This window comes from Myotis brandtii, unplaced genomic scaffold (genome assembly GCF_000412655.1).
Source record: "Myotis brandtii unplaced genomic scaffold, ASM41265v1 scaffold82, whole genome shotgun sequence".
Lineage (NCBI taxonomy): Eukaryota > Metazoa > Chordata > Mammalia > Chiroptera > Vespertilionidae > Myotis > Myotis brandtii.
Window position 1 is genome coordinate 7,507,717 of NW_005371324.1, and position 19,158 is coordinate 7,526,874.

Here is a 19,158-nt window from a genome sequence, read left to right on the forward strand (position 1 = left end):
AGACACAAAAGGACTAATATTCCATGATCCATTTCTATGAAAGGCCTGGAATAGGCAAGCCCATGGAAGAGAAAACAAGCTGGCAGCTGGCAGTGGATGGGGAAGGGGAGCACGGGCTACCAACGGGGGTGTGGTTTGGGGGATGATGACAATGTTCGGAAATGACATGGCGGTGATGGCTGCATAACCTTGTGAATATTCTGAAAACCAGGGGTCTGTGCCCTTTAAAGGGGTGTGAACTGTATCTCAATTAAAGGAGGTAATCACGACGCAGTGGACAGGTGCGCCGCAGAGCAGAGTGCTGAGCCAGAGCAGGCTGGGCAGGAAGGGCTCCAACAGCTTTCTGCAAGAACTGACTTTTCAGCAGAGACCATAAAAGACTCCAAACGTTAAAAGTAGGAGGGGCAACGGAGGAAGAATGATCAGTGCTGAAACAGGAACACGCCTGGTGCTGAGGGGACCGTGAGGAGTTCACTGAGCTGATGCAGTGTTGGTGGTGGGCAGTGAACCGACACGAGGCTGGCGGTGGAGGAGCTAACAAGCCGTGCTAGAGAATTTGGACTTGTACACACGTGTTGGCTCAGTTGGCTGGAGCGTTATCCCATGCACCAAAAAGGTTGCATGTTTGATTCCCTGTCAGGGCACATACCTAGGTTAGGTTGCGGGTTCCATCCCTGGTTGGGGCGCATATGAAGGCAACCAATTGATGTTTCTCTCTGTCTCCCTTCCTCTCCTAAAAAAGAAATCAGTAAATCATATCCTTTGGGTGAGGATTAAAAAAAAAAGAATTTTGACTTTATGTCAGTTATAACTGGAAACCCTTGAAAGAGTGAATGTTCAGGAGCAACAAGATCGGACTTGTTCTTCAGAGACGTTGTTCCAGATGCAGCGTGAAGAAAACGGATTGGCTACGTATCAAGAATAGAAGTCCATAGAGGAGTTAGGAGGTTACTGCACTAATACAAGTCAGAACTGACCAAATGGGGAGGACTGGGAGGTACTAGAGATGAGCTTCCAAGCTCCCTGTGTGCTCTGCCAACCCCAATAGCAGTGGGCTCTACCAGAAAGCAAGATACAGTTTCTTTTTTTAAAATTAAATTTATTGTGGTGACATTGGTCAACATGAACATACAGGTTTCAGGTGTGAGCTTCTATGTTACAAAGATACAGTTTCATAAGGAGATGATACTGATGCTGAGGCGGTACTGATGCTGAGAAGGTACTGATGCCAAGGAGGTACTTACGCTAGGAGGTACTTATGCCTGGAGGTACTGACCTGAGGAGATACTGACGCTGAGATGTACTGATGCTAGGAGGTACTGATGCTGAGGTGGTACTGATGCTAGGAGGTACTAATGCTGAGGAGATACTGACGCTGAGATGTACTGATGCTGAGGTGTACTGATGCTAGGAGGCTCTGATGCTGAGGAGGTACGGACACTGAGGTGGTACTGATGCTGAGGTGGTACTGATGCTGAGGCAGCCGGCACACCTCCCCACAGGTCCTCCTCCTGCTTTTTTATTATCAGTCGCCTCTAGACTTGGTTTCTCTTTTCAGATCACACGAGTTCAAATTTCTACTCTGCTATTTCTAAGCCAGGTGACTTCAGGTTAGCCATTTAATCTCTGATCTCAGTTTTCTCAAACAGGAAATGAGGAAAAAATTACATATCTCAGTTTTTACAGAGGGGGGTATATATGACTACATATGTTTTTTTTTTAAATCCTTATAACAGGCCCGCCCTTAGTGGGTGCTTAGTAACCTGAGTGGTATCTGTACCTCGGAGTTTGTCAGCCTGTAGTTGAAAGTCATAGCCATAATTCTTCTAGGCAAGCATGACGCGGAAGCGTAAAGAAGTCTGCCTCAGGCCTGGAACTGTCAACAGCTCAGCAAGCTGGGAAAGAGGATCCCAGGGCCATCCTGGAAATAGGCGTTTGCCCAGAAGACAAACGAGGCTCCTTAGATACCATTTCAAAATCTAATGTATTTAAATGAATTCCTAAAAAGAAAGCTCTGAGAGCTGCTCAGACAAGCCATCAAATCCAGCCTGTTTACGCTCAGGCAGGAAGGCCAAAGTTCCAGGTAAAGGCCCCCTTCCTAGAGCTCACATAACTGCAGGGCAGCAGACCATACAAATAGTTTGAGGCACCGAACCAACGGAATGTTGTCTGGAATGATAATGTGGAGAGAAAAGCAGTTCACGTAAACACAGCAGGCAATTTAATGCAAAGAAACACATGTAACAAGCATCCTACAGCTTTCCAGACACAAGGGTCCGGCTGAGGTTTTTCATGCAGAAAAACACATTTAGAGAACAGGCAAGAATGGAAAGTATCGAAATATGTTTTAAAACCTTACTTCTGGAGCTTATTGTTATCAGCACTAAATACAAGGTCTTTCTTTCCCCCTTTACCAGGTAGCGGGTCCTAATGAGTGAATGTAATTTCAATACTGATGTAATCTATTAAATAAACATGTTACCACCCAAACCTTTGGAAAGATTTCTCTCTCTCTCTATCCTCTCTCACATATACATACGTATCTTCCATGCATTTGAAACATGCCCCCTCTCACTCTCCTCCTACACCATGAAAATTTCTCTCCAACCTTCCTAAGGTTTTTCCTTTTTCGGTGATCACTGTAATGGGTTTCAGAAAGCACCAGGTGGCAGAAGCACACTGGAAATAAAGCTGAGCTAAGCTCCTGGGCAGCCCGGAAACTGCAGGGACAATCATTTTTTTAAAGACCAATAGAGACTTTTCCATTTTAAGAACAGATATGCTTAACGAAGTGAAGGGACTCTGACAGTAACAACAGGAAAGAGAATCTATCACCCATAGATATGGGGAAATGTTCCATTTTCTTCCTTCTGTGATTAGTGGTTGTGATTATATTAAATTGCAACTTTATAACCTCCCTTTTAAACTTGAACAAGTTGAGAGCACTTTTAAACCATCTTCTCTCAAAAAGAAAGTACATTATTTATACATACAGCTCCTTGTTTCAAAAAAGATCTAAGGCATCTGCATGTGTCCATAGTTTTTTAAACCCTTTAAAAAAAATCAGTTTTGGGAATGTGGCTTATTCAATCTAGACATTTTCCTTTTAGCAACAATTACTTTAGGTGAAACATTAACAATGGTGCCTGAGGCAGTAAAATTATATCTTAAGATTCCATTTCCAAAAACAAAAATGCCAGTTATTGCAGAGAATCATAACTGACCGAATGAAATGGTAACCATTTCCTTTTTTTCCTGAAACAGAAATGAAGATGTCCTTTCTGTTCGAACAGCATTCACTGCAAGACCTTTGTAACTCCGGTAAAAAAAATACAGCATGTATCATCCTTGAGCTGTCCTTATAAACTTGGATCTTCATTTTCTTATTTTTCAAACCTATACCAATAGTATATAACATGCATTATATGTTTGTGTGCATAATTACATATATGTGTATAATTTTATATGTACAAAATATTCCATAACAAATAATTTTTAAAATACTTAAGTGTTGCGGAAGCAGGAAAAAGTCATTTATATTTTTAGATTTGCTTTCAGAAAATTAACCGAAGCCAAAATTCATTTACTTCTTTGGGATATTTAATCTGAATGCTAAAAAGAACTGTATAAAATCATTATTTGGTCCATAAATGGTGGTAGAAAAGTTGAAATAAATTTTAAAAAGTAATTTGGCCCAGTCATTGGCTTTAGGCAAATGAAAAGCCATTATTATTCCCCTCTGTTCGGGCAAGTGAAGCCTTCACCAACATCAGGGGAGAGGAGGTGGGAGCCTGAGGACCCTGTGGCGAGTCCTGGGAAAATCCCGCATCTCCCCATGTTTCAGTCAGACCGTGGATCCACAGGCTAACTATGAGAAATCAGAAATAACATGCTGACTCTTCCCCTTCTTAAAATGAAAACTTAATTTGCTCTATTAAATGAGCAAAATACTCACTTCGTGGGAGGGGAAATTCAACTGTCAGGAACAAATATTATTACATTCCAGAACCGCCCAAATGGTAAGTCTTGGTTGGTTCTCTCCTCTGTAAGAACTTCGTAGGCAATCACATGAAATTCTCTTCAAGGAACAATCCCATTCATACCTCCCGAGGCCCCAGTCCGAACTCCAAACAAAAGGGCTCTCACTCTGATGGTTTCACGGGCCCTCTCCCTGCTTAAGCAGCTTTGAATAAATTTCCCATTTGACTCAAATGCTTTCTCAGCCAGTTCCGAAAGGGGATTTTCTGAACTCTGAGCACCAAGGTGAAGTCTTCAGTGGTCCAATACATTGTAAACTGGAAATAATTTGCAATAAAAGAAGGAGAAAATCAGCTTAAAGAAATTACTAGTGTAGGAACTTACTGCACTTTCTCAACATTCCTTAGGCATCAAGACTGAGCCTAGATGACTTGACTGTACACTCAGTGTTTTCCTGCCTGGTTGCTTTCTCTGTTTGCAGAGCCCTGGAGAAGATTAAAAACATGAACTCTATTAAAGTAGCACGCCTTGCCTGTGGGGCATCACGTTTAAAAGCCTGGAGACACTTCCTTGGGAAAGCCAGGACAGTACACTGCAACCATGATGACTGGGGAAGTTCATCTTTTCTCTTCTGAGTTTTGTTCCCAAACTTCTAATAAAAATAATTTAGGTTTTGGCCCTCAGAACTTTTTTTTTTTTTTTTTTTTTTACAGAAACTGCTTATCATTATACAAGAATAGTTTCCCCTATTTTTTTTTGTTTGTTTTTCCTCTATTTCTATTCTTTCCCACATAGATTAAACCAAAATAAGATTAACCAGACCTAATTTGATTCCAATCCAAGCCACTCGCCCTATGTATTCCATTCCAAATCAAGTTTAATTTACTGACTTCCTTGGGTCCCAACTGAATGATCTACTGGAATTCACGAAAAAGGTCACAGAATAATACTGCAGGTCAAAAAAAGAATGTGAAAAACACAAACAAGCTTGGAAACAGATTGGCCTAAAGACATGACTTAGTTAAGATGTTTCTTGTGGAATGCAAATGATAAAACATTGAGTGCTCCAACTGGAAAAGCAGCCAGCAGAGGAGCAGATGCATCTGCGTTTATTCATCATTCCTTCCTTCATTCATTCATTCAACAAAAACTTACCGAGCACCTATTACACCATCAGACCTGGCCTACTCATGGCCCCTAGACTTCAGGAGAATATTTGCTCTTCTGGTTCCCAGCTCTGCATGAAGCCTGTCTCCCCTTTGCCTCCAGTATTGTTCACTATATATTTTTTATATTGTGAAATCTGTGAACATAAGCTTTACTTTTTATCTATTTTTATCTTTTGGTAATTTAGAAACTGAAATGAAAACTCCCTTTTGATTCTGATAACCAGCAGCCTTTGGATTCTTTTAATCCAAAACATTTTAGATCTTTTTTTTCTTTTTAACCTTTTTTGAAAGTCAAGATTTACCTCTAAAGGATAAAATCAATTTCATTTGCTCATAATATTACAGCTAATACTATAATAGCTACATATATGGTTTTATACTAGTGTTAAGCCACTAATATTGTTATAGTTAATGTTACAAACTCCCACAATATTTTTGATCCTCAAAATCACCTTCATGTTATAGGAAGAGAGGTATTTTTACTATCTGATCAGTGTTCTTTACTACTTTTCCTCAATTTAAGTTTAGCTTAAAATTTAAGCTTTTGTCAGGGAGTGGCACTCTGTCATGCTACAAACACACTAAGAATTCCTCCTTATTATTCAAAAGGTTTCTGCTTAATCCTAAATCTTTGGTTTTGCTTGGACAACATTAACATCCACCCCATGTGGTCTAAAAACAAAACTTAAACACATGATAACAGCAGATTACAGACATGTCCGACTTCCATAAATAGAACAAAAATGCTCATGTTATTTTGGTGAACAGAAAAATCAGAAAAACTATGTCAGTCCCCATTTCAGCCTTATTTATCTAGTTAACCTTGGATAAGTCCCTCAATATTAAAATGCTCTTTTAAATTTCACCACCAGTAGAAAATCATTAATTCTAAAATATTTTGTGTAATACTTAATGCTACTGGTATACAAATTCTGAAAAGAGAGGAAAAAACCCATTTCCGTTTTCATCTCATGCAGCCTCTTAAGAGACAAGGTACATTTTTTGTGGTTTCTTGTTTAGTATCTAGAATATTGTGTTCACATTCAGTGAATTCTTTAAATTCCTTTTACTGACAACCCTCTGGACCCTGAATATAAAATTATGTAGGCATTTTCCCTGTTGCATGAAGACGGATTGGTTTGTACAAGTACACAGTAAGTTAGTGGCAGGATCAAAGGTCAAAGTCTCTGGCCGATATCCTAGCCCTGCCAGGATCATTAGGTTACACCTCTGCAAACAAGTCAGAACTCCAACACCCTCTCTAACATCAACAGAATTCTCTAAGCTGAGACTTACTCTAGCCACCCTTCTTTGCTAAATCTTTTAACCAGATCTGGTTGGTTCCCTTCCTCTCTCCATGCTTAACAAGCTGAGAAACAGATAAAAGGCAAGCTGGATGTGCAGAACAGACGTTGAATCACCCATAAGCCAGAAAAACCTGAGAGTTAACTACATGGATTTCTTTTTTCCAGTTTGGAAAGTGAATTTTCTTAAATCATATAATGAGTCTCAGGAGTACAATGTAAGTTTGCAAGAAAATTTAATTTTCATGAAATTTTTTTCAGTCACAAAATGGAAGTGAGAAAATGCATAAATTGATTTACAAAAAAGAAAAAAACACACCTGCCAGAACTATGTCACCAGAACAAAGCAGTAAAAATCACAAAAATCATAAAAGTTAGTCTAGTCACCCAAAGAATTTATAAACTGTCTGGAGATGATCTATGAAAAACATAGACACCATCCTTACACATTAGGAAGAAGTGTATGGGGTGTGTAGACAAAGAATATGTGAAGAGAACAATATCAACAGTTTTGCACTTACCAAGTGACACATACTGATGTAGGTATTTAAAAAATCTTAAGCCTTATAAATGGTAGATCCTTAAGAAGTTTCACCAGTCATTTAAGGAAATTAATCTCTCCTTCTGTGCTTGTCCACTTTAGTCTATGTAAACTTATTAAAGACAGTCTGATATATTTTATTACTGCCTTGGGCTTCTGCCATAATATATAGTATATAGTATATAGTATATAGTATATAGTATATAGTATATAGTATATAGTATATAGTATATAGTATATAGTATATAGTATATAGTATATAGTATATAGTATATAGTATATAGTATATAGTATATAGTATATAGTATATAGTATATAGTATATAGTATATAGTATATAGTATTCTGCCCAATATATAGTATAGTTTAAATGAGTGTTTTTCCCTGGAGTGGTGGGCGAGGGCAGGCTAGAAGGGGTCAATGGGGAAAAAGGGGGACATATGTAATACTTTCAACAATAAAGTTTTGTTTAAAAATAAAAATAAATAAATAAATGAGTGGTTTTCAAACTCTGGGTGCATAAGATTCACCAGTAGCTTTTGCAAAAAAGGGCAAATCCCCAGACCCTAGAATATTGGACTCAGTATATCTGAATTGGGTCCAGTGATTAATTCAGGTATTTAATAAACATGTTTTAAGTACTTCATGTGGTAGGTGTTATTAAATCCACTTTACAGACAAGGAAACAGAGCCATAGGGAAAGTGGCTTGCTAAAGGTCACAGAACTTACAATAGATAACAGTCAGGGTTAGGCCAAAGTAGCAACCAACGCCTCTGATTCACTCATTCATTCATTCTTATATTCAACAGGTATTTGAAAACCTCCATGGGCTGTCAAAAGGAAATGCACATAGATACCTAATGTCAGTTATTCTGTATCACCGCCTGTCAGCACTGGAAAAGTTTCCCCCAACCAACATAGTACTGAAGGGTACAAATCTAGACAAGGGATACCCTAGTTTTATTTCTAGAGATAGCAATTCAGTATTTTAGGAAGAGCTCTTTTCTTTGTAAACTAAATATTTTAAAAATATTTTTATTGGTTTTTAGAGAGGGAGAGGGAGAGAGTGAAACATCAATGCAAGAGCAGACCATTCATCAATCAGCTGCCTCCCACACACCCCATATCTAGGATGGAGCCTGCAACCTGGGCATGTGCCCCGACCAGGAAACAAACCGGAAACCTTTTGGTGCATGAGATGACACCCAACCAACTGAGCCACACTGGCCAGGGTGACTACACTCAATCTTTTTAAATGGGGAATATATTTTAAAATGTACCATTTTAATCTGTTTCTGTTTAGTAGCTCAGTTTGCCATCAAGAAAATCCATCTATCTCCTTACACCTATATTACCCCCACCAATTTAAACTGAAGTCCCAAATATTTTCAGTTGGAAAGTCTATTGCCAAATTTAACTTTTTTCATCAATCCCACTCATGGGGGAAAACGCTACTACTTCTGAACTTATTTAAAATAGAGATTAAACTTTACCCCTTTCTTATATTCCATACATTTTACATAATGACAAGTAAATCACCCTTGTCTAAGCTGACAGGTAAGGTATAAGAATGTACAATGTAATATCTGAGGAGGAAATACAACAACAGGAATTAGGCTGTGTGTGCAATTTCAATTAATACATATAATTGGACAAATAAAATGTTCACATGCCAGTTAAGATGCTTTTTTCTAGGTCATTAGACAAACATTACTTTCAACCTTGCGCAACTCGGGAGGAAAACGTTTTGTTTGAGCCCTTTCAAATACCACTGTGGCAGTCTGCCACAGCAATAGAAAAGTCACCCCCTAGTACCAACACCTCTAATTGCCATCCTCTGTTTTGCTGCCCTATAGTACTCAAATCAACAGAAACTGCTTGTGGTTACGCCGGAGCAGGTCAGGAGACAAACAGCCCTTGGCTTCGATATGCTTCCTGTGCTCTGCTGTCAGGACATCCGGGCCACTAGTGGTCAGGGACCCTGAGAAAACAAGTGGAGGAGCACAGAAAGGGACTCGTTGCCAGCCTTCGTGAACTCAAGCTGATTCACCGTTTGTTCAGTTCCCCTATCACCTTGGTTAATGGCACTGCCAGAGACTATATATTTGTTCAGGAGTTTGGGCACAGACATTTCTTCATAGGAACACAGGCCCAGGTTGAGCCAGGGGATTTGAGAGTAAGACAGACCTAACTGGGAAGTATTTTGAGCTTCTGAAGTAAACAAACTCAAGAAGGCCTTTCTTTGTAAAAGATGTTTTGCTTTACCCAAAACTTTGCTGTTTCCTGAGTACTCACAGTTTACCAGGGACTACAGAGATTACATTACATTTGCATCAACACATACTGCACTCTTTTTTAGGAAAGAGTTCTGACTTGCTTCAGTTGGACCTCAAAGTACAGCCAAGCTCCCTAGAAACACAGAAATATAAGATGAGATAGTGGTTTTATTACTTATACAAAGCGCCCCGGATAACCTTTTCTTTTAATTTCAGGGAAGCAAGACAAGCATTATAATCTTCTCAATTTCCTCATTGGTACAAATCACACTATGAAAGATGCATCTTTATTTTAATCCTCACCTGACAACATGCATATAATAATTATTTTAGAGAAAGAGGAAGAAGAGAGAGGGAGAGAGAAAGAAACATTGATGTGAGAGTGAAACATCGATCGGTTGCAACCTGCACACACCCCAACCGGGAATTGAACCCACAACCTGGGTTTGTGCCCTGATGGGGAATCAAACCTGCCACCTTTTGGTGCACGGGATGACGCTCAATGAACTGAGCCATCCAGCCAGGGCAAAAAGGTGCATCATTTTTTTTTTTAGTAATTCTTTTTTTAAAGTATTTTATTGATTTTTTACAGAAAGGAAGGGAGAGGGATAGAGAGTTAGAAACATGGATGAGAGAGAAACATCGATCAGCTGCCTCTTGCACACTCCCTACTGGGGATGTGCCTGCAACCAAGGTACATGTCCTTGACCGGAATCGAACCTGGGACCTTTCAGTCCACAGGCCAACACTCTATCCACTGAGCCAAACCGGTTAGGGCAAGGTGCATCATTTTAATTCTTCTCCCATCATAGCTATAAATCAGCATTGTGTCACACGTTTTACATGCATTATCTCAGTTATTTTCCACAATAACCCAACTAAGTTAGGCACTCTTTTGTCCTGGTTGCAGATGAGGAAATCACAAGGCAACCTGTCCTAGGTCACACAGTTTAAACTGAAGGGTCCAGCCAGGATCTGAATTCAAATAGCTCTAACTTGGAAATTAGTGCTCAAGTGGGTCTAACTTGGAAGCCACCACACCATTATGCTATGGTGTGAAAAAGAGCCTTGCAGCCCTCAGCTGTAATACCATGGCTCGTCAGATGTTGAATATATTCTTCTAAATATTACTGACTGTAACTGATACCAACCCTCCCTCCCTCCCCAATTCCTTCAAAGCTTACCTTAAATCCTAGGGTCCTAAAGAGTCTCCCTCTGGCCTTTAAGGAATTAATCTGCTTGTGCACACTGTCTATTCTTTTAACCACATGTAAGCGTTTTGGGAACAGAGGCAGCCTGATTCATCTGAAATCCCTAAGGTTTCCAGGTGATTCTGATGTAGGGGCAGACTATCACCCTTACACACTGCCTCCAACTAAACTGAAATCATGTTCTAAAGAGGCAAGGATCAAAGTTAATTTCAACTCTCCATTCCAAAAATAATTTTTATAACTTCCTATAGCTTATGGTTTTATGGTATTTGGTTATCTCTAACCTTCCCTCTAATTAGACCTGTTGCAGACCAATCTCATTAGTGGTCGGATACCTCACTTTTCAGGTACTGGCAAGATATCTGCTTCCATTTATATCACGTGTGACCTCAGAGTAAATAAAACATCTCTCTCGCTCTTACTTCCCCATCTACACAGTCAGCTTTTTAAGTTAGTCAGGAAGATGTTGTAAACCCATTTGAGACCAAGTAAGAGAACCTTCTCATACCCTGGGAAGGGAAATAGCTCTTACCAATTTATCTGTAAGAGTTCTTTAAAACTAAATATAAAAGGCTAAATGCTAGTCTTAAGTTTATAAGGGGCAAATCCTCAAAACTGGGTCTAAATCCTCCACATGTCTTTCCCAAACAAAATACATTTTTAGGCAAGAATCACAGAAGAATAAAGTGTCCTGACTACTCAATTACCAAAAAAAAAAGTAAATGGGTGATGATGATTTCGCCACAGGGGGAGTGTTTCCCAAGTAACTAGATATCGAAAGCTTGCAAAGCACACTGTACTTAGTTCCACCTCAATTGCAGACTCAGAAGAAAAGAAAAACACAGGAACAAATATTTTTATTTAACCATGGGTGACTGAGAATTTTATGAGCTACAGAAACACACTATTTGGAAATCCATTATAAAATTAAGCACAGAAACTGAATAATTGCAAATGCTTCAGATGATCAGAATGTACTAGAAAACGTGGGGCCCTGACCCTAACTGAGGACAGTAGCACTGCCATTAAGAACATATTTTGGGGCAAAAATAAAATTCATATGACAAATTAAATGAAAATATGAATTTAGGCTCTAAATCCTCAATCACTCCCAACTTCAAGATTAGGAAAAATAAGTCTGTCTTTCCCAAACATTAGACCATTCAGCATGATGTTTATAACACAAACTATAGCCTATGACACATATTGGGGCTACTATCTCTTCAACAGGTAAGTGAATTTCAATTCTCATACCTTTTGGAAAGGGCCAAAGGACAGTCTGCGAAGTTACCATCCTCAACCCTATGCCAACACTCTTTTTTGGGCAACAAATAATATAATGGTGTAGGGATAGGATTTGTCTTTTTACTGAGCCTAGCATAAAGTAGTATATAATGTATATTTGTGAACCAATCTAAGATACAAAATACAAGAATTCTAAGCTAAGGCTGGTTTTTGTATTCTGGAAGAAAAGACTGTCCTCTTTCTGGATGTGTCAGGAGTAGAGACAAGGTTTTTGCTAATATCATCAGGTGGTCCCCTTTGAAATGGCTGCCAGCAACTGGGCTTTATTCTAACCACTGCAGGAACTCCGGTCCAACCAGTCATAGGGCAACTTCACAACGTGCCTTGAGCTATCATCTAACACTCCTCCTCGTCCTCCTCTTCACAACCAGGACTGTGAGGAGACCTGGACTGCCTCACAATCAGCTATAAAACTTACCAATGGGTGGCACCTCTACATAGACCCTCATTCAGATATAACTAGGGATGGAAGTATGTAGTCTTTATTAAAACCTATACAGTGAATTTTAATGGGTGGGAGCAGAGACTACAATCTGGGCACCTCATTTCTTATTATGAATTTAGCATAATTATCTTATTACATGAGCTCTGATGTCTTTTCTCATCCAACTCAATAACAGCTATATAACTACATTTTATTTTGAACACCACTTTAAAGTGATTTACTAAAAAATAAATAAATAAATAAAATCCTGACTTTTATAACCAACTTCCCGAGTTTCTCAACAGGCATAACCAGATTTAAATTTTTAAAAAACACAGAAGATATATCTAAGCACTGCCTACCATTTGCACAGAAAATAAGTGAGAAAATAAATGAGAATGGCAAAGAACAAGTAGATTTCTGTCTTCTTACATTTTCCAATAAAGGTAGTAATTAGAAATGTTGGCTTTTACTAAGAAGAGCTTTATAAGGCCCTCTGGTTTTTATAGCATCTGATCATTTAGATGGTTGTTAAGGCTTTTAATTTTCTACAAAGAAAGGAAGCTCTTGATTCCAGGTCCTGAAAAGGAAATGTACAAGACAAGACTGGACTTCTTGGGCCAGAAAACAAGGAAGCTATCGAAGACCAAAAGGACAGACACAGGCCTAACTTGGAAGGGGCTTCCCAATGGCCAAATCTGGGACAATTTGGACATAAAAAATAATGACTGCAATGGATTAAAACAAATTAAATACATAAAACAAACAAATGACTTACCTTTGGAGTTTGCTTGGGCTCTGGTCCATTACTGCAAAGTTGGTAAATAAAGGGAAAGAATCAACATGATCTTATCTTCTTGTGTCTTAGGGAAACTAAGTAATTGATGAAGAAAAGTCTCCCTTTAAAGAATTCCAACTACTAATGTAAATAGACGAATAGAATTAGAAAACTATCACTTTCAATACCTAATGATATACAGTGGGGCCTTGACTTACGAGTGTCCCGACTAACGAGTTTTTTGAGATACCAGCTGTCTCTCGGCCGATTTTTTGCATTGAGTTGACAGAGTAATTTGAGTTAATGAGCTCCTTAACGAGCTCGGTCTCAGAACAAATTAAACTTGTAAGTCAAGGCCCCACTGTATTGGATCTTGGCAATAATTATCAATGTTTGTTAAAACCATTACATAGCCCTAGCTGGTTTGGCTCAGTGGATACAGCATCAGCCTGCAGACTAAAGGGTCCCAGGGTTGATTACGGCCAAGGGTACATGCCGGGGTTGCGGGCTCAATCCCCAGTGGGGGGCCTGCAGAAAGCAGCCAATCAATGATTCTCTCTCATCATTGAGGTTTCTATCTCTCTCTCCTTCTCCCTTCCTCTCTGAAATCAGTATTAAAAAAAGACACACACACACACAAAAACCATTACATAAATGATAGGGAACTTTAAAATAGAGTAATCAAGCTAATAGCATCTGAATCTGTTAATCAATCTTAACATCATTGAAAGTGAGACAATCAGCCCTGATTGCTGAATTGGCTGGAGCATCATCCCGTATGCCAAAAGGTTGTGGGTTTGATTCCTGGTTGGGGCACATATCTGGGTTGCGGGTTCGATCCCCAGCTGGGCTGAGTATGGGAGGTAACTGATAAATGTTTCTCTCCCCTTTCCTCTCTTTCTAAATCAATTAAGAAAAACCACATATCCTAGGGTGAGGACTTAAAAAAACAAGTGAGAGACAACCAGACATTATATACCTTCAGATGTGATTCAACTTGAAGTACAAACACCTATGAAATATTGAATCTAATAAAGCCTCTACATCTAATTAACAATTTACAGAAAATGGGGAGCAGGAGGGATGGATAAGTTAAACCATAAAGATATAATCATTCAAATGCAAAATGTAGGAAATTCTACAGAATAATCTAGTTTCTTCACTTTGAAAAATGGCATAAAAACTAGGGTTGTGTGTACTTATAGGTTAAAAAAAGACTTAAGAGACATATTAAACAAATGTAATGAATGACTCTTATTTGGATCTTTATTTAAGTGAACAGTACGAGGGCATCTTGAGGTATCTGGGGAAATGTGAACACGGGTGTGACATGCTGTGGCAGCCATGAAGATGAGCCTCTCCAGTCTCCCACACCTGCTTAACTGACAGCTGCAGCTGCTTCCCACTGGCTGCTCCCTGCCAACAAAGGAGCAGAGCAGGAATACAAAGGCAAGCCCATTCCTGCAAGATGTGGGGCTCCTGAGAGCTTGCACTTTTGGCCGCAGGACTTTGACGGTCTTGCTAAAAACTCTGAACTGTTCTGTGGATGAAGACTTCCTGCCCAACCACCCTCCGTCCCTCTCTCCTTCACATCAGTCAGACCTGAACTGAGGTCTTCCAACCGCCCCGCCCTCCTACCCCGTTGTTCCTCACAGGTGTGTTCTCCCAATACATTTCTTGCAGGCCTGTTTCTCAGGAGAAATTGAACTAAACAGATAGGAAGAAATTAGCATTAAATTTGTTAGGTATGATAATACATAGTGTGGTTATTTTTAAGTCCTTTAACAAGTATTTACTGGTTAAATGATAGAATGATTGGAATTTAACTTTAACTATCCCAGAAAAAGAAAAAAGAAAGAAAGAAAAAAACAAAGAGGGCTAAACTAAGATTGGCAAGATATGGATATTTTCTATTCTTTTGTGTATATCTGAAAATGTTCTTAGTAAGAAGTGGGAAATACCTAACTAGTAATCTTCAAAACTATCAAGGTCATCAAAAACGAGGAAAGTCTAAGAAACCGACCTAAGAGGACGGTATGGAGACGTGGTATCTTTGATTGGACCCTAGAACAAGAAAAGGACAGTAGGGAGTAACTGAGGAAACCTGAATCACGTATGGACTTCAGTAATAATAATGTACCCATATTGGCTAAACTATGACAAATGCACCATGCTAATGTGAGATGTTAATAACGGTAAACTGGCTGTGAGGTTATTCAAGTACTCCGTAGTATCTTCATAATAATTCTGTAATAAACCTGCTCTAAAGTTTTTAAAGACTAAAAGGTAGCTTATTTGACTATCTCCTCATATTTAAAAAATGATTTAAAGATTTTACTCTCCCCATGGACCTCCCCAGTGTCCATAGATGCAAAATCAAACAAACAAATAAACTATAATTGATGAAACATTCATTTATTTGTTTCAATAAAGTTTTAAAATGTAAAAAAATGCATTATTGTTACCAAAAACCTTCAGAGATAGATCTTAACAGAAAAACAAAGATTTCATTCCACAGTCTCTTAAACTTAAGAATTCATTTGCGTTCCGGAGATAATACTAAACTAATGGGTTTGTGTCAAACTGCCAACATCATGCTGCGGCTTCTCCTGGTACAAACAGCCTTTTGCAATGTAAGCAACAACAAAAAGATCACTTTGTTTTTACTAGTTCATGTTATATTATTCATATGATGTCCAAAAAGAAAAAGGAAAACCTTTGCTTAAAAATAAAAATGCATAATGTAAATTTGCAAGCTTTGACCTGCATCAGAAACACTTAAAGGGCTTGTTTAAACATAGATTGCTGGGCCTCACCTCATTCAGGTGTTGGGTGGGGCCCAAGAATTTGTATTTCTAATAGGTTTGTAAGTGGAGCCAAAGCTACTAGTATGGGGACCACACTTTGAGAACCACTGGCAAAGTATTTAGTAGGACAATGATCTATCTATAATAATAAAAGGGTAATATGCTAATTAGACTAGACGTCCTTCGGGATGAAGCCAGGGCTGGAGGGAAGCCAGCCCGGGGCCCCGGGTGCTAGAGAGAAGCCGGTGCCGGCAGCCGGGGGAAGGAAGACCTACTCTTGCACAAATTTCGTGCATCGGGCCTCTAGTTATGTCGTAAGAGTGAGTATATCATAGCAAAAGGCAGAACAATGCATTGCTTTGTAACCTTGGGCAAATGACCCTTCCCATCTGTACCTTGCATAATTTCTAAAGAATCAAATAAAAACAATATTTAAATATTCAGTAGTGCCAGGCATTTAAACCACTGAACACAATGCCTGGCACTACTGAACGTTTCTATGCTATAATTAAGTAGGGTTAAAGTTATATTCAAATTGTTAACTGATTTGTTATGCTTAGCTGTACTTCTTAAGGTATATTGATCTTAAAAGGGTTACAAGAAATGAGGCACTTTTCAGTCTCCTACGATCATCAATGAGCATTGCTGAAGTGTCCATTATAATTTTCACTGATTCACTAGCTTAAATAGTAAATATTACAGCTAATATGAAAATTATTTGCATAGTTTTACTATAAATTAGTGACGTTGTTCACTATCCTGAATCATTTGTACATGAAACTTTCAATCTATGAAAAGCCAATAAATGTTCAACTTTAACATTTTATCAAATGAATGTATTCTTACCAAAAGTGATTTGAAGGTTTTTCAAATGGGATTTCCTGTGTCTTTGATAGTTTTGTTTATACTTTTGTACTAAAAATAATAAAAAGAAATCAGATACCTTTCTATTAATTTTTCTTAATTTGCTTCCATAAAACTAAAATAGTGAGCTTTTTCCTTTTAAAGGCATCTTTATTCAGTCACAGAAATTTTTTGAAAGTGCAAGTAAAATTGTACATTTGATCCAGTATTAATAGGGAAGTTTCATTTTTAGCTTCCTTTTAAACCTTATCTGGTTAGAAATCAAAATAAAATGAATGGATTGTAAAAGATATTATATCTTTTATCCATCTCTTTAACATAAAGGTCCAACATTACATAAATTCTTTCCAAGAAGTTGACCAGGAATAAAATGTAAGCTCTTGCAGAGGTGAAAAGAGAAACTAGAAGCAAGAGATTAAGAAAATATGTGGGCATTTACAGTTACTGATAGAATTGTGTGCACACATAGAGTGAATCGAGAATTTAAAAAGGATATTTGATGAAGTCTAAGATAAATGGCTCCAGTTTCCATTAAGATTAAGAGACCTTGCGAATGTTTTCAGTAGGCTCGCTCCAGTAATGGAGTATGTTCTTATAAAAGGACTTGAGACATTATCTACACATTCTGACTGAAGGATGCTTGTTCACTTGTTAGACATGTATGACATTACTGAAAAGATTAACTTAGAGTTCTAGAAGTAAAGAAGACTGATTAGCTTGTGAGGGTGTATGAAGAATGGCATACTAGCAAAAAGTTATGAAAACCATTTACTAAAAAAACAAAGACTGGATTTTTACATTCTCAGACCTCTATCTTTTTCAAACTATGAAGGACCTGAGATTCTTTGAACACCAGCAGATGTAGTTGATAACAGTTCTTATTTGAATTAAGAAATTACTCATGTAGTTTTAAAATACAAAGATAATTAAAATGTTCAGTCAGCTTGAACATGTGTACACGTCTTCAGTTATTCAAAGAGCCTCACCATTAATGTAGTCAGATCTTATCCAACCTATATTTTCATTTTTAGAAAATTTTACCTTCTATAATATACTAAATAAAAATTCTAATGTACTGCATACTATTTCAGTAAGAGGCACATAAGTTAATTAGAATATTAGCATTTACTTTCAAAAGTAATATTCATGGTCAGGATTTTACTGACAGTACAGTAAGGAAATAACCAGTGTTAAAAATAAATGAAAATTTACTTTTTTTATTGAGTATTTATTTTACATGCAAAGCATATTAAAGTGAATCAAGCTGACTACTCCACAATGAAAACCTATGCAATGGGAATTGTGAAAGGTGTCTACACAATACTAAGTGGGCCAATAAATTATCCAGATGTTTTTCTAAAAATATTTGAATTACCTAAATTAGCTGATTTTTCAACAGTAAATTTTAGCTTTCATATGGTATTTTCTGGTAGCAGTAGCCAGCTAATACTTAAACTTAGAAGAAAAGCATAATAATAAAAAGCCCTGAATATCACAGCCAAATCTTTCAAGAGAAAAGTTCACCAAAAAAGTAATATACACACATTAGGTATCCAGAGGGGGAAACAAAAACAAAACAGGCATGTAATAAATGTCCATCAAGTGATCATCACTAGCATTCTATTATTACCAAAGTGACTGCCCATATGCCAACTGTTTGTTAGACTTAAATGCCTAAAACAAACCAGTAATCAATAATATACAGTGGGGCCTTGACTTATGAGTTTAATTCGCTCCGTGACGGAGCTTGTAACTCAAATTACTAGTATGTCAAATCAATTTTCACCGAGTGAGACACGTGATGCTGGGCTGATGTTGTGGCGTTCACTGTGACGTTCGCTGCACAAACTAGCGGTGGGGTATCTGAAGCTGGCTCGTAACCCAAATTTTAGCTCGCAACTCAAAGCAAAAAATCGGCCAAGAGACGGCTCGTATCTCGAAAAACTCGTTAGTCGGGACACTCGTAAGTCAAGGCCCCACTGTATACAGAAAAACTAACTTAAAATCATGTTTGAATACATCAACAGTTTGGTGTATCTGACATACATTGAAGTCTTTTTACTTTTTACTTCAGTACCACTATAAATTCCTTTAACATTTTCTTTTCGTAATACATAGTTATCTAAAAGAAATATGGTGCAATACTTCCCAATAGGTCTTTCACTCCAACATTCAGTAAATGTTGCAGCACATGAAAGGGTACAACGAGACCTAAAAGACAATGGCTGAATAATAAATACAAAAAGTACTCTCGAATGAACTATTCAGATTAGACTGGTTAATGCTACTTAAAATTGCACTTTGTGCTCCTAACTCACACCACATAGACTGTACATTGCTAAATGGAAGGGCTGGCACATGTCCATTCTTTTATAACTTCTGTAATATCTGTAACTGTATACCCAGTTGACTAATAAATACTTGCTGAAAGAATGGCTATGAAAATTTAATGTAACCCTCTCATCCATAGTCTTCTTATATACTGACACGTGATTATTTTG

General features: G+C 38.0%; 2 long non-coding RNA genes across 2 annotated transcripts; one reads left to right on the forward strand and one right to left on the reverse strand.

Annotated features, from left to right (window-relative positions):
* Nucleotides 1-1,109: 1,109 nt before the first annotated feature.
* On the forward strand, nt 1,110-1,718 carry LOC106724402. Its single transcript, XR_001360190.1, has 2 exons — nt 1,110-1,330; nt 1,446-1,718. It is a non-coding gene; the product is annotated as an uncharacterized LOC106724402 (long non-coding RNA).
* A 7,084-nt stretch (nt 1,719-8,802) lies between these two features.
* LOC106724404 lies at nt 8,803-18,424 on the reverse strand. Its single transcript, XR_001360193.1, has 3 exons — nt 16,640-18,424; nt 12,987-13,017; nt 8,803-9,401 (listed from the first exon to the last, which is right to left on the reverse strand). It is a non-coding gene; the product is annotated as an uncharacterized LOC106724404 (long non-coding RNA).
* Nucleotides 18,425-19,158: the final 734 nt, after the last annotated feature.